General features: G+C 35.9%; 1 pseudogene; it reads right to left on the bottom strand.

Moving 5' to 3' along the window:
* Positions 1-16,706, bottom strand: part of LOC113098698 (protein NLRC3-like) — a 133,914-nt pseudogene that overhangs the window by 29,007 nt on the left and 88,201 nt on the right.

Below are 16,706 nucleotides of genomic sequence, written 5' to 3'. Positions count from 1 at the left end.
TGATTATTTTGTGTATTAAGTTCTTGCTAGATGCATGAGTTTCACCAACGTGTTCTGGGTCATAAAATAACTGCTTATCAAAACCAATTTGACATCACTGTATTCTGTTTGCACCTATATCTTTATTTGTGCTTCTTTGAGGCACATGATCGTTAGTTAATAAGCGGAGATGTTCTGTTTATCTACAGTAGGATGGGATTTAATGATGATTTGTGATGTGCTTCTTTTCCTTATTATTAATCTTTATTGTTAACAATATTGATGAGAAATGTGATAGGCTAATTTAATTCAGTTTTGTTCTAAAATGTTGTAATCGTTTAAAAGGAACTTATTGGACTCCATCTGGTTGAATGTTTTTCCCCCATTCACACTCTTCCAGTTGATCTTCCTCCCAACATCATCATGAAGATGTGAGAAAGGATGTTTCATGTGACACGTTTTGTGTCATGGCCCCCAACAACTGCAAGGGAAGAAATCTAAAATGTAACAAAAATCATCTCAATTTCTTATATATTAAAGGGTTAGTTCACCCAAAAATGAAAATGCTGTCATTAATTACTCACCCTCATATTGTTCTACACCCATAAGGCCTTATGGCTCAGTGAGGCCTGCGTTCAAAGCAATGACATTTCCTCTCTCAAGATCCAGAAAGGTACTAAAAACATATTTAATGTGAGTTCAGTGGTTCTACCTTAATATTATAAAAGCAACAATAATTATTGTGCACTGAAAAAAACTAAACAACTTTTCAACAATTTAGTGATGGGCTGATTTCAAAACACTGCTTCATATCTCTACAAATCGAATCAGTGACTCGGATCTCCTATCAAACGGATAAACTGCTGAAATCACGTGACATTGGTGCTTCAAGTCATTAATTCGATTCGTAAAGGTCCGAAGCAGTGTTTTCAAATCAGCCCATCTCTATATTGTTGAAAAGTCATTATTTATTTATTTTTTTTGGGACACGCAGTGTTTTTGTCACTTTATAATATTAAAATTGAACCACTGAACTGTTTTAAATATGTTTTTACACAACTTATTATGAATTAATATGGTATGAAATAATGATCTGAAACAACATTTCATGGGGTGGAGAATAGTCGTATGTAAATTAAAAAATAGACTCAACTAGAAGTTCAGTAAAAACAAACATTAGCTTTTCTCGCCTGCTGTTTCACTCGAAAGGAGTGACAATGTGTGTTTAGGTCGGATTGGACTGAAAACTTATTTAAAAAGCTTATTAAATCACCCCACCTCCCAGAAAGATAAAGAAATTATGTCCAAACTGTGTTTTACTCAAAAGGTTATTTGCCAAATTACTTTTCAGAAATATTTATAAGCGATGTAAAAGACTGTGCACGCTAGGCATTAACGTTACAAGAAGTAAACATGCTAAATATGACCGCTTGGATAAATCAGACGTCAGCTTCTTATTCTTTATCACAATTGTGTATTTATTAAGTAACATTTGATCTGTCCTCTCGTTTCGTGAGTTTAGCTCCACGTTGCATATCATCAAAATATAATATTGATTTTTGTTCGGGAGCTTTTTATAAAAATAGCGAGTCTGCGCTGCGGATCATTTAAGAAAGATAACCACTATAACACCAGCATTAAACACTTTTTAAAATAAGTCGAGCTCAAAACTCACTTTCAGTCAGCAGCGAGCGTTTGCAATAACTTGATCCGATGTGGATTATAATCACCATACAAGGCAGAAATATTTATAAGCGATGAAAAAGATATGCACGCTAAACATGTTACCATAGTAAACATGGTAAAATATGACCGCTTGAAGAAATCAGACGTCAGCTTCTTATTCTCGATCACAATCGTGTATTTATTAAGTAACTTATATTATCTGTCACAAGCCTCGTCTCGAGTTTATCTCACGTTGCCTATCATAAAAGAATATAGCCTAATAATGTTTTTTGTTCGGGAGCTTTTATAAAAATAGAGATATTTCATTCTAAATGTGACGGCTGCTGTGGCAGAAACAGACTCGACTGAATAAGCAGGCTATTTTCATAAGCGTTAAAAATGAATAAATAAAATAGAAATAAGTGTATCTATGTGTGATTAATTTTGAGTCCTGATAAATTAAATCAATTCTATAGTTAAAACATCGATGCTTTTGAATTTGAATATATAAAGCATGTAAACAAACTGCCGCTTTTATCATGTTTGTTTTGTGATCGCGCATGTTCCAGTGACTTATTTCTTAGTTTTCTGATAACTTCTCTTTGATGGTGAAATTTTGAGGTTGCATGACGTTGTTCTGATAGGTGTGTAAAGGGCTTGTTTTAGTGACGTGCAGTGGTGCTTCAGGCTCCACGGTGGAAACCCTGCACTATTCTGGCCTCGGTGCTACTGGCCCGAGGCTATGAGCCCCGCCCGGCCCGCTTTAAGCCCTGGCTCGCACTGACCCCACAGTGGAAATGCGGCTATTGAGACACAGGGCTTGTTTTCCCGCATTAAGACTTTCACCATGGACGAAGAGGAGTCCAGCCCGGGGTCATCACATGTGGTCGCTCAAGACCAAGGTAAGGTCCTTCAAACAATCGTTCTCAAGCGCCGGCCTCTGTTCACTCAAGACTGTGTGTGTGACACTGTTTCATTGAGAACAGTGAGAACTACTTTGTTTGGCCTTCCAAAAGAAGACCCGACTAGAAATCGTTTATATCATGTTTATAATGGGTTTTATGTTTATGTCTCGTCGCTCCGGCCGGACAGGGCATCACAATATGTTAAGAGACGTAACATTTCTGTCACACGCTTGAGGCATTCGGCCAATCACAACACACTGGATATCTGACCAATCACAGCAGACCTCGCTTTTCAGAGCGATGAGCTTTGTGAAAATCGACAAGTTTCAGAAGAAGGGCATAGAGGAGAAACAATAATGTACAGTATGTGGAAAATAATGTTTCTTTTAAAAAACCTTAAACCGCATAAACACATTACAATAAATACACAAAATAATAATGTTGTTTTTAGCAGCATCATATGACTCCTTTAAAGGAGAAGCAAAGGAGGATCGGTTGCCAACCTGACAGTATGCTCAATAATACTGAAAAACCATTATTCAACAGCTGACCATCCCAAACTAATGTCTAAAAAACTAGTTATTTATTTTTTTAGGAGTGAGGAGAAAAGTAGTTAAAAAATCAAACGCCAGGTTAAATGTGTTTTCCTGAACATCAGATCATTTAAGAGGATTTTGTTAACATCAACATTACATCTAAGAAAAAGAAAACGGACAACACCAAGCTGTTTAAATAAATGATTAGAGAAAATATTACACACAGAACTAGTTTTAATAAACTGTTTTAATCAATTTATTTTAAAAGTGCTGTTTGTACTGTTGAGAATGACATGAAAATGAAGAGAAGCACAATATGATCTTTTTTGTATAATGTTTCTGCTTTGTTTGTTGTAATGAGAGGATTTGTGATTGTTAGCTACAGACAGACACATAGCTAACTTAATATAGAATTAAACAGAATAACAATGAGTAGAAAATGTAAGAGAGATTATGGAAATGTTTTAAGTAACATGGATATTTGACACATTGTAGATTTGTTTTATATATTTTGACACATTTAAGTGCTGCACTTGACAATCACATTGAAACATTTGAATCATTATGAATGAGTTTAATAGAAATATTATTAAACTGAAGAGCCAGACAGACTCATCTGAGCTTCTTCCTCCTCTGTTCCAGCTTTACATTAAACACAATGATCATCTGCTTGAATACTAAAGCAACATTAATCATTCAATATCATGTTTCTAACACACATGCTGCATTATTTGATTGTAAAGTCTGAGTCTCTTCACCTGTATGGATCACATTTACACATTTATCACACATTTATTTCTCCTCATAGACACAGTAGTGAAGCTCTTCTGTGGATCTTCAGCTGTACCTATACTCTAAGATTGAACAGAAGAAAAGATCATCAGAGTTCAGTGGAACAAAGTACAAATTAGTTACTATATTTCAATCACAGTAAAAAGTTACATCAAAATCCTGTAATCAGATTAATTTCTGACTATACCCGATTTTGAATATGCATTTATAAAACAGTATTTATGTTTTAAATATAATACATTTGAACATGAATTCCTTTTTGTTTGTGTCTCTATTGATTCAATATAAAGAGAAACACACACTAACGAGTGTAACCCAGATATAATAAATGACAAGGAACAAATACAATAATATATTTGAAAGTATATATTTGTTCACATATCAGAGGTAAATGAATCTCTTTAATATCACAAAGTGAAGTTTACTCACATCAGTTCACAGTTTGAGTCTCGTAGCACATCAATGAGCTTCTGCTTTGAGTCTCTAATCTTACTGTGTCTCAGATCAAGCTTTTTTAGAAACTGCAGAGCTTTTGTGTTTGTCAAAGACTGAGTTAAAGAAGAAACATCTGTAATGCCACAGTCACGAAGACTAGAAAGAGACAAACAGAGGAAGAGAGATCATCTTACAAACAAATCATTAAGATGAAGAATCTTTCACAAATATAATGTGAACACATTCATCATGAGATATTGAGTATAAAGTGTTTTGTTGAACTCTTATGTGCTGTTCGTTTGGGGACGACACTCAGCTGTTTGGGCTCTCCAGAAAACACAGCCAACAAAAGATCATTTTGTAGCAAAAGGTTTTTTTTTTTTTAAACAATTGCCATTTTACTCAGTTTATTAATGTTTTTACTCCACATCTGTGTAATTTAAGGATTTATGATATTTTTTACATTTATGAAAATAAATTACAAATATATTTTTTAAAATGTTCCTTTCTCTCTGGAGTGTTACAAGCTCTTGGTGCATGAAGAAGATCTTTAAAGTTACTAAAGTCTCAAATCCAAAGAGACATTCTTTAAAAAAAGTTAAGACTCTGCCACGCCCCCCTAAAACACCTTTGTTCTAAAACGGCCCCACATCTCTACGTAACTATGTAGAAATATTTGCGTAATGCCACCCAAATGTTCACGCAAAGAAAGAAAGCATGGTTTCAGTAGCACAGTTAGTGTTGAAGCAGCGATGTCAGGAAGATGCTGTGTGTATCTAGAAGAAAGCAAATGCACTTTAACTGGTCTTCCAAAAGTAGATGCATTTAAGATTACTTACAACAGAACAGCAAGCAATTTATGGATGACCGTTTCGTGAACCTTGGAGAGGAGGTAATTCTGACTTTGCTACGACAATCTGGCGCTTCTGAATCAGCTACTGTAGGTATGTTTTGTTATTGGTTTACATTTTGCGCAACGCATGTGTGTGTGTGTGTGAGAGAAAGAGAGAGAGAGAGAGAGAGAAAGAGAGAGAGAGAGAGAGAGAGAGAGAGACTTTGACTTTTAAACTTCTTTTAATTAACACCATTTTTTCAAAACATTACAAAACTAATACAAAAACAAAAAATAAAACCAGAACAATTTTACCAATTAAAAACCATGTCTCCAAACTCACTCATTGTCACTAAAGCATCTCTCACACCCCACCTTATTTTGAAAAAAAGTACATTATCAGTTTGTTTATAATACGCAAATTCAACAGCGACCCTAAATTCTACCAATGATTTAAAAAGAGGCAACAAGTCAACATCTTGACCAGCGTTTTTACATTGATGTGTTTTCAGGATTGCCAACTTGGCATGTCCTATTAAAAAATTGGCAAGTACACACCTTTCACGACATGATTGGTTATACTTGCAACCAAAGATAAAAAGGGTATTTGTAAAAGAAAATCCCAATTTCGTAATTAGTGTTCCCAAAAGTACAAAAAGTGGAGCCAGTCTTGAACATTCACAAAATAAATGAAACACAGTGTCAGAGGCCTTACAAAAAGAACATTCAGGTAAAACCATTTCATTGAACTTGGAAACAAAGTTGTTTGTAGCCAAGACACTGTGAAGTATTCTCCACTGTAAATCTCCACATCTTTTAGGAACTGGGGGTTTGTACAACAACCTCCACGAGGGATTTACATCTCTGGGCACAGAAAGGTAAGCTCTCCACTTAGTGTCTATTCTGTCCTTCAGTTATTCAAAGTGTGCAGATTTAGCACAAATATGGTAAATTATTTTCTTCCCCATTCTTTGGAAATCCAAAAATTCAAACCCCTTTAACAAGAAACTATTAGTATTCTCTTCAAGTTCCAATTTTTTTGGAACAACTTTTAATGCTGGAAAAGTCTGAAAGACCAAACCATCAATTAAAACAGAATCTATAAGTGAAGTTAATACTGGGGGGAAACAAGCTTTAAAGCTCTTAACTATCCCTTCCACCATTCTTACTGACCTTATCCCAACCTGGTCAGCAAGTGACTGAACCGTTCGCCACTGACCTCTTGTTGTATCGAGCAGGTCCATAACTCTAGTTACTCCTGCATTCAGAAACATTTTAATTACAGATCCCGATAATGAAAACTGTGTCTTAAAAAGAGGATTAAAAAACAAAGGTTCTGAACACCCATAATTTTCATCATCTACTCTTGAGAATTTTAACAAACTCCATGAATGAAAAATGGATTCATGAAATTTCAAAAGAGAGCAATTCGCATTTTCAACATAAGGCTTCTCAATTAAAAATAACTCTCTGTCAAGATCTGTTCCTCCAAGGTCTTTGAGAATATACAAGCAATAATCAATCCATGGCTTTCCATCTGAACAGTAGAGCAGTTTTTGCAATGTTTGCAATCTCATTGCTGCAATTTTGGATTCAACGTGTATAAGGCCTTGACCTCCCTCTGAAACAGGAAGATAGAGAACCCCAGGAGGAAGCCAATGATGGCCATTCCAAAAGAATTCAACAAATGCCCTTTGAACCTTTAGTAACAGTTCTTTAGGGGGATTTAGCACTGTAACCTTATGCCACAGCATTGAAGCTGCCAGGTTATTAATTATAAGGCATCTGTGGGAGAATCCACCTCCACTTCTGGATTTTGCCAATAACCCGGTCAACCACTCCTTCCCAATTCTTCTCCATGTACTGGTCAGTTCCAAAATAAATACCAAGAACTTTTAAGCCATCATGGGACCAATTACACTGATTTGGCAACTGAGGAGGTCCTGTACCATGCCAGTCTCCCATCAACAAAGAAGTACATTTTTCCCAATTTATACGTGCAGAGGTAGCTTTCTGAAAAGTATTCAAACATGAAATAATATTATCAACATCATTTGAATTCTTAATAATCAGAGTTACATCATCGGCATATGCTATCAGTTTTACTTGGGGAACTTTAAGGCAGCCAGAACCACCAATACCACACAGTCTTTTTCTCAGCAGACTTAAAAAAGGCTCAATAGAAATAGCATAGAGTAAACCCGATAGAGGACACCCTTGTCTTATTCCTCTTGTCACTGAAAAGGGTCTTGTTAATGTACCATTAACTCTTAACATGCTAAAAATATCATTATACATCAGCCTAATACAGGACACAAAATTATGACCAAATCCAAAAGCCTCAAGTGTCTTAAATAGATAAGAGTGGTCCACCCTATCAAAGGCCTTTTCTGGGTCCAGAGAAAGAAGGCCGATGTCCAAGTTATGCCTTTTTGCCACTGTAATAATGTCTCTAACCAAGAAAACATTGTCAAATATTGTTCGGTTAGGAATACAATAAGACTGGTCATTGTGAATAACGGTTTCTATACAGTTCTTCAATCTGTTGGTTAAGGCTTTTGAAAATATCTTAAGATCAACACACAGCAAGGAGACAGGGCGCCAGTTCTTTAAACAACCAAGGTCTCCTTTTTTGGGGATCAAAGTTAAAACTGCTCTCCGACAGCTTAGAGGAAGGGTCTCTTTTTCAATACTTTCCACCAAAACATCATAGAAGTCCTGATTAATTAAGTTCCAAAAAGCCTTATAAAACTCGGCAGAGAGACCGTCCAATCCAGGTGACTTTCCAGGATTCAATTCCTGAACAGCTCTTGAAAGTTCTGCCATTGTTAAAAGACTCTCAAGATCCATCTTATCCTTGTTTGACAATTGTGGCAAATCAGTCAGAAGTGTGTCTGCTTCTACTCCATTACAAGGCTCTGAACGATACAACTCTTCATAAAAAGACATAGCAAAAGAATTAATTTCCATTTGTGTTGTCAATACTCGTCCATCTGGGAGTTTCAGTTGATGAAGATGCTTATGTGCTGTTGTTTTTTTTTCAAGTCCGAAGAAAAAAGCAGTAGGAGAGTCCATATCATTTAGACGAGTGAACTTTGCCCTTAAAAGGACAGTTTTACCTTGTTCTTCTGCTAAATTGCGTAAAAGAAATTTATTCCTTTCGAAAGAATCAGTGGAAGTAGAGCGTGTAGTATTTTGACTACTTTGTCCAAGAACTTCTTCTTCAAGAGCTTTCATTTTCTCTAGTAGGGCACCCCTGCTATGTGCAGTAAACTGCTGACAAAAAATTCTAATCTGTATCTTGCCCACGTCCCACCATTGGCTTAAAGACTGGAAATTCACTCTCTCCTCTCTCCAAGAATCCCAAAAAAGGTGAAAAGAGTGAATAAAAACGTGATCCTGAAGTAACCTATTATCAAAGGGCCAGAGTGATTTATAAGATTTGGTGGACTCAACAGAAATAGCCATAGAAATATAATGATGATCTGAGAGAAAAGTAGGCGAAATAGAATTTCTAAAAAATCTTCCCCTATTACGTGCTTCTGTATAAAACCAATCAAGCCTTGCTCCAGACATATTATTTGAGTTCACTTTCATCCAGGTATACTGTCTAAGCCCAGGAAATGTATCTCTCCACAAATCAACAAAATTATATTGATCAACTATTCTTTTAAGAGTATTAGCCGAAAGGGAATGTGGTTCATTATGATTCCGATCCAATTGCTGATTTAAAGTGCAATTAAAATCACCCCCCAGTATAATAATATTATCCTGGGGACAGTGCGATAACACATCTGATAACTTTTCAAAAAAAGTAATACGCTCCCGACCATCATTTGGAGCATATACATTAAACAGGGAAAAAACTGTGTCACCTAAATTAACATCTACTCGTAAAATTCTCCCTGGTATTATCTCAATACTCTTAAAATTACCACCAACCCAGGGTGAAAACAAAACTGCAACCCCTGCACTAACATTTGTGCCATGACTCAAACACACATCAACCTTCCAATCACTAAGCCACTGTGACTGATTCTGCAAATCCGTGTGTGTTTCCTGGAGTAAGATCACATCAGCCTTTTTAAGAATTAAATAATTAAAAAGATCATTCCTTTTAACTATACTACGACTTAAAGACCCAATATTAAAAAAGGTCATGACAATAATCACAATGGGGTATAAAGCAACCCACCACATCTGCCTTTTGACACTTTTCATAGAATCAGTGTTTTTTCAGACGTGAATTTAGGCTTCTTCTAACTACACTAACAAGTTTTTTAAGCCTGTAGCGTTTCGGTTGATCCAGTTCCTCTAACGTCGCCTTTCGCATTGCAATAGCACCAGATTCAACAAAAAGTTCCAAATCAGGAAAATATTTTTCCAGTTTGGGTTTTCTCTGATTCTTAGTAGCATCCAGAAAATTGTTCAACTGTTGAAATGTATAAAAAGGAAGCTTTGACTGGGAAATAAAATTCCCTGCAGAATTTCCCTGTGAATTTACATCATACTCTTCACATTCAGAGTCATTCTCAGATAAATCATCAGTTCTCTGTGACAACAGATCTAGGCCTTCATCCTGTGGTAGGCTGCTGCTTTGTACCTGTATGTTCTCAATCTCATTTTGATTTCCTTGGTATTTTATTAAATCACTAACTGCCCCGTCAACTTTGAGCTCCTCATCAACTTTAACACTTCCATCTGTAGTAATGATGGAAGCACTGTCTGTAGCTTCAGTATCTTGTGCAAGCACATCAGAGCCCTCTCCACTGTTTAGTAACACAGCGGTTTCATCTTGCTGTATTATATCAGTGTTTTCTGCAGTGTCATTTGCCACAGCAGTATTCACCTGATCCACTACAGGATTACTTTCTTTCTCCTTCTCAGCTTCCATATTTAAAGGACACGATTGCCTGACATGACCCGGTTTCGAGCAAATAAAACATTTCATTGAATCAACAGTGATAAAGATCGTATAATCTTTCCCATTCAATGCCAGTTTCACAGCAACCTCCAGATTTTGAAATTCGGGATTTAAAATCATGTACGTTTGACGTCTAAATGACATTATGTGCTTTAATTGTGGGGCTTTTAAACCAAGCGGTATCATTTTAATCGGTCCCATTAACTTGCCATAACGCGCAAGAATGCGCTCAAGTGTATCCTTTGGAATAAACGGAGGCACATTGGAGAGGATAACTTTTTTCGAGGGGTTAGACAGCGGCAAAACCGGAATGAATGCATCTTTCACAGATAATCCACGTTCAACCAAATCATCAACCATAGTCGTTTCCCTCAAAAAAATAACAACTGCCTTATTCATTCTCGATGCAGACAAGATGTTTAAAGCACCAACTGCATTACTAACAGCAATTAAACAATCTTCTACTGACACAGTTTCATCTGATAAACACTTGCACCCATGGCGTGCAGTCAAAGACGCAAAGCCATCAGAATTAGATCCCATTGCTACTCTCTTTTGCCGACAGAGTCAGCAAATAATTAAAAAAACTGCCGTAGTTTCAATAAGCTCAACCAATACCTTATCTAAAAAGAGAAAAAAGGAAAAAGTTTGAAACTCACTCAACCACACCGCTCAGTCGCTCATACAATCGTCCCAAACGCTCAGCACTCGCGCATACGCACACACAGAGAAAGACAGAGAGAGAGAGAGAGACACAGATGGTCACATCACAGTGGAGTCAGCTGTCTTAACCGTCCGTGACTTGTGTACTGTAAACACAGTTGGCCAATCAGAGCAGACTGTGCTTGTCAGAAGGAAGGACTTTGTAGAAAACGATGCGTTTGAGAGAGGCGGGGCATAGAGGACCTACGACAACATATAGTAGTTGAAAAATAATGTGTTTTTTGAGCATTGAAGCATATCAACATATTCTGTTACACCAAATACACCAAATAATTATCTTAAAAAAAAAAAAAAGCTAAACAAAATGTTGACAACCGTACAAAGTCTCTTACATTTTAGATTTTTGTTTTTGTTTTTCAGCAAACATCATTTGGGGTCTCAAAAGACCTTGAACAGCACATAAGAGTTAAAGTGATTTTCATAATTTTGATTCTTGTCTGTGAATGTTACTGACCTCAATCTCTCCAGTTTACAGCGTGAATCCTTCAGTACGTCACATAAGTGATTCACTCCTGTGTTTTTTATTTGATTCACGCTCAGGTTCAGTTCTCTCAGATGTGATGGGTTTGATTTCAGAGCTGAAGTCAGGATGAGACACTGTTTCTCTGTAATACTGCATCCACACAGACTGAAGACAGAAAGATAAAACACAATGAATCAGACACGTTATGTTCATGTGTGAGTAATTCATCATGTGTTAACACCATACAGTGTGATAAATAAAAATTGCCAAAACCTAACATTTACATTACATTTAGTCATTTAGCAGATACTTTTATCTAAAGTGACTTACAAATTAAGACAATGAAAGCAATCAAAATAAAAAAGAGCAATGACACTAAAAGTGCTATAACAAGTCTCAGTTAGCTTAACACAGTACATGTAGCAAGTTTTATTATTATTATTTTTATATAATGAATAAAAAGATAAAACAATATATAGCAAACAAGTATAAAAGCCTTTTTTAGCTTTTTGTTAATTGTATAATAAATAAAAAGAATATAGGCAGGGCTGCACATAAGTGGTCTGCAGATGCACATGCGCGACCAAATTAAGAAATGCGCTGTAAATGAGTTCAGAGCAGGCACGTGCACAGGTAGGGCTCAACCTGTGCAGAGCACATGCCCTTTTTGCCCTTTTTGCCCTTTTTGCCCTTACACCCCGAAGTGCCCTTTTTTTTTTTTGGTGGTGTTTTTTTTTTTTTTTTATCAATGCTACTGGTCACCCTTTACGTCTGTCTGTCTGTTTTACAAATATTTAGCAAATGAAAGTTTTTAAAACGAGCTTGTGTAAATCTTATTCGATCCTCAAGGTGTCAGTAAGTTGATAACTCCGCCCCCTCTATATTCATTAAATCAACTGAAGTTCCACAGCAGCCGCACATTAGACACCAGCTGAGCTGAACAAAGTTTTGCGAAGGGTAAATAAATATCTTGTTGTTTTAATAAGCACTACTAAACACTATGTCTATAAAGGCTCATATTTATTTATTTGATGTCTAACTGACTCACTGACTGAGACATGTGGGACGTCGCCTGAGAGAGAGGGCTAGCATTTGCCATCCAGTCATAGCCAACACTTAAACAGCCTGTGCATACAGTTGCATTTCATATTTAATAAAATGCTATTTTGGCCAAATGCATTTTACCATAGGAAAACTGAGCGCTCCGTCTATATAGCTACAAAAACTAGTTTGTAACCTGTAACGTTAGATGAAAATATAATGTGATGCCGGCAGGGGCAGGCGCCGTCGCCGTTTTAATGACGGACAAAAAAAATAAAAATCACATTTGCTGGCCAAAAACAATATATTGATAAGTAATACAACAACATATAATTTGTTTGTACCATCGGAAAATCATAACAGGTGCGCCCCCGCGCTGTTTCGTACTGGAACTTACACAAAGCGACGAGTGATCCTCGTCACCTACATAACTATATTTCTAAGAAATTTCTTCTATGATTTATGATTGCTGATCCACTTAATTTATTAACATTTAGGCTAATCACGTGATGGTATACTCTCCGCTCGTCCTCACATGTATAAAATGTTGTAAAACATGGTTTTACTACAGTAATGTAGTAAGTTAGTAAAAAAAAAAAATTACAGAAGATCACTGTGAAATCGTTATATTTTATCATGCAGAATGTAATTCATGATTCATTCCAAGGGTTCATTTATTTGATCCAAAATACAGCAAAATCAGTAATATTGTGTAATATTTTTACAATTTTAAATAACTGTTTTCTATTTGAATATATTTTAAAATGTGATTTTATTTTTGTGATCAAAGCTGAATTTTCAGCATCTTTACTCCAGTTCAGTACTCTTCAGTGTAACGTGATCCTTCAGAAATGCTTTTCACTGCAACTGTAGTTTTCACACTATTTTTATTTATTTTTTTATTGCTGGCTTATTTTAGGGAAAGTGTAGTGAATAAGAGACCTTCAAGAGACCAACATCCCTGGTCCACCATAGTGTCAAATTTTGCCAGGTACATGGCTCACAGAAGGTTGATGTTGTAATTAGGGTTAAAGAAGCCCTTAAAACCCTGTTTATCTATATTATCTAATTATCTAATATTATTATTATGGTTGTTATTAATCGTGAATAAATCTAAAGCTTTTGAGACTATTATTTTGTGTTATTGAATTTGTCATGAAGATGTGACCATTTCTTCCTTTTATGCAGGCTTACTAAATAATCTTGATATAAAAAAGGGAGGGGGGTGCCCTTTTTCAGTTTCAGCACATGCCCCTCAAAAGGTTGCCCCTGGTTCAGAGTGTGCATTTGTGGACCAATATTGTTGGCAGCTGTTAATGCATAATTACCATTTTAGATCAACAAACTGTACTGTATAGGATTTCTATTCAAACTGAAAGCATAAATCTAGGCTTCAGCTAACATTTTCAAAGCACAATGCAGAACTGTGACATTTCATTCACTGACGCTCATTAGACTAAACCCAGAAGCACATAGACTTACTTTCCAGCAACCCACCAAAATAAAAGCTTGCTGACTTTAAAGGTACAATTTGTAAGATATTTGCAGTAAAATATCCAAAAACCACTAGGCTAGTGTTATATATTTTGTCCAGCTGATTACTAACAATATCTCTAATGTTTTCAACTTCTTGTAAATCATGAGAAAATTCCCATTCTAAACAGTGACACAGGGCAGTGCAGTCGCCTGTCAATAACGTTAGTTACCCATTGTCACTGCCTTTACTGACGTAGAAACCACATGACAACAGTGTCGTGGACAAATGCGGAAGTAGTGTCTAGCGTCCAGCAAACCACTAGCTTGCTTTAAGCAGTTCCTTATTTCCTTCTTGCATGTTTTATGGTGGATTGTGTTACTTATTTATGGAACATAATTACTGCTTACCGTCTGCTGCTGGTTCTGTCGACAAGGACAGTTCCCGTAAACGTAAGCGTACGGGCCAACCAAATGACCCAAGAAGAGTTTGGGACAAGAGAGAAAGAGTGAGGATAAATATCGGTGTTGCATTTTCTAGATGGAGAGAGCTTCGCGACAAACTTCAACTAGAAAGAGATGACGATCTCACCTGCGTTTTACTCGACAGGTGAGTTGTTTTAATTTGTATATTTACAGAAAACTTATGCTATTATAACAATCAACAAGATTAGTATTATGGGGCATACAGGCCAAACGCGGGGGAATCGCGTCTCTAGACCCGTGCGAGGACACGTCTGATCCGTAGTCTGGTCGCATCTTTGCATTGACTTTGTATGTAATCTACTCGCGCAAATCGTTGAACTCGCATCAGCGGTTGGGTAGAAGACAACAAATCACATCATTCCACGCTCCTCCTTAGCGTCATCAAACCACGCGACTGTTATTGTTTTGGTAGTGTGCTCTCTAGTGGCAGTTCCTACAACCTGTACCTTTAAGTTTGAAAATGAAAAAAAATGAAATAATTCAAATTAGAAACAATAATTTAGGTTCAAATGAAAATAATAATAATAATTATAATAAAAATAAAAAAATAAAAATTTATTTTCAAGTTTACTATAAAATAATTGTCATTTTTATTTTAAAATAACATAGTATTATCACACTTTATTAATTAGTTTATTATTTCATATAAAAAAAAACTAAATTAAGTGCAATAATATAATCACCATTATTATTATTTTTTTATTGTTATATTTGATGGGTCACACCATGTGTCATGTGAGGACCAAACCAAATCTCCAGGTTTCTCATATGAGAACCAGGCTGAAAAACTTAAATAACCTACTTCACTAACATAGCAGACTCATTGGAAACTAGATTGTCATCATCTGAATCAAAGAGAAAATAATCACTTCATCTGATGTTTTGAGTGAATAAAATAGTCTTGACAGCCCTGGAGTTCAACAACTATTGACTTTGTTCTCTCTAACCGGACTCATGAGTGTGTGTAAGTGTGTGTGTGTGTGTGTTAAGAGTGTATATTCAAGGTGTGTGTGTGTGTGGTTAAATGCAGAGCACAGAATCTGGGACACTAGACTTGGCCACACGTCACATCATTTCCTTTCCTTTTCCTGAAAGTAAACAAAAATCTTTAATCTGACTGTAACTGCTGTAGAGTATAATGATACAAACTGTAGTTTCTCCAGCTTGAATTGTGTGTTCATCAGTAGATCACTGAGGTGTTTCACTCCAGAGTCTCCTAGTAGTTTATTCCCGCTTAGGTTCAGTTCTCTCAGGTGTGATGGGTTTGATTTCAGAGCTGAAGTCAGGATGAGACACTGTTTCTCTGTAATACTGCATCCATACAGACTGAAGAGAGAAAGAGAAAACACAATGAATCAGACACGATATGTTAATGTGTGAGTAATTAATTACGTGTTAACACCATACACTGCAATAATTAAAAAATACAAATAAAAAACTGCCAAAACCTTACATTTACATTACTTTTAGTAATTTAGCAGACGCTTTTATCCAAAGCAACTCAGAAATGAGGACAACTGAAGCAATCAGAATCAAGAAAAGAGCAATGATACGCAAGTGCTATAACAAGTCTCAGTTAGCCTAACACAGTACATGTAGCAATAAGGCATTTCTTTTTTTAATTATATAATAAATAAAAAGAAAATGGATAGAAAAGAGAAAAATAAAGCAAACAAGTATTAGATGCCTTTTTTTAGCTTTTTGTTAATTGTATAATAAATAAAAAGGAAAAACAGATAGAATATCAACATACAAAAAGTAGTTATAACAATCGAACATAAATTGTTAATTTTTTTAAAACAAAGTGCTTTATCCTTTAACGAAGTAACAATCTTCATCTTTATGGCAGAAGATACAATACTGTACAATACAATATTCATATTTACAGTAACAGTATATACTAAAGCAATATTTTCATCAGTGTTCTGTCAGCTTTTACATACATCATATCATCTGCATATTTTTATTTACCTTTACAAAGGCTTATTTTTACAAATGCATAAATAATATTTTGATATATTAAACAAAACGTTGAATACTGATATTTGAAAATGTAAATAATAAATATGTACTTTAAAGGTTTTAGGACCTGCCACTAGAGGGCGCACTACCAAAACAATAACAATCGCGTGGTTTGATGACGCTAAGAAGAAGCGTGGAATGATGAGATTTGTTGTCTTCTACCCAACCGCTGACGGCCATCAATCAGACGGAAAGATAAATCATGGATTTAACACGAGTTCAACGATTTGCGCGAGTAGATTACATACAAAGTCAATGCAAAGACGCGATCAGACTATGGCTCAGACATGTCCTCGCGCGGGACTAGAGACGCGATGCCCTGGGTTTGGCGTGTATGCCCCATAATACTAATCTTGTTGCTTGTTATAATAGCATACGTTTTCTGTAAAGACACGAATCAAAACAACTCACCTGTCGAGAAAAAAAAACT

Source organism: Carassius auratus, unplaced genomic scaffold (assembly GCF_003368295.1).
Source record: "Carassius auratus strain Wakin unplaced genomic scaffold, ASM336829v1 scaf_tig00216618, whole genome shotgun sequence".
Taxonomy (NCBI): domain Eukaryota; kingdom Metazoa; phylum Chordata; class Actinopteri; order Cypriniformes; family Cyprinidae; genus Carassius; species Carassius auratus.
This window is presented reverse-complemented; position numbering and strand designations above follow the sequence as displayed.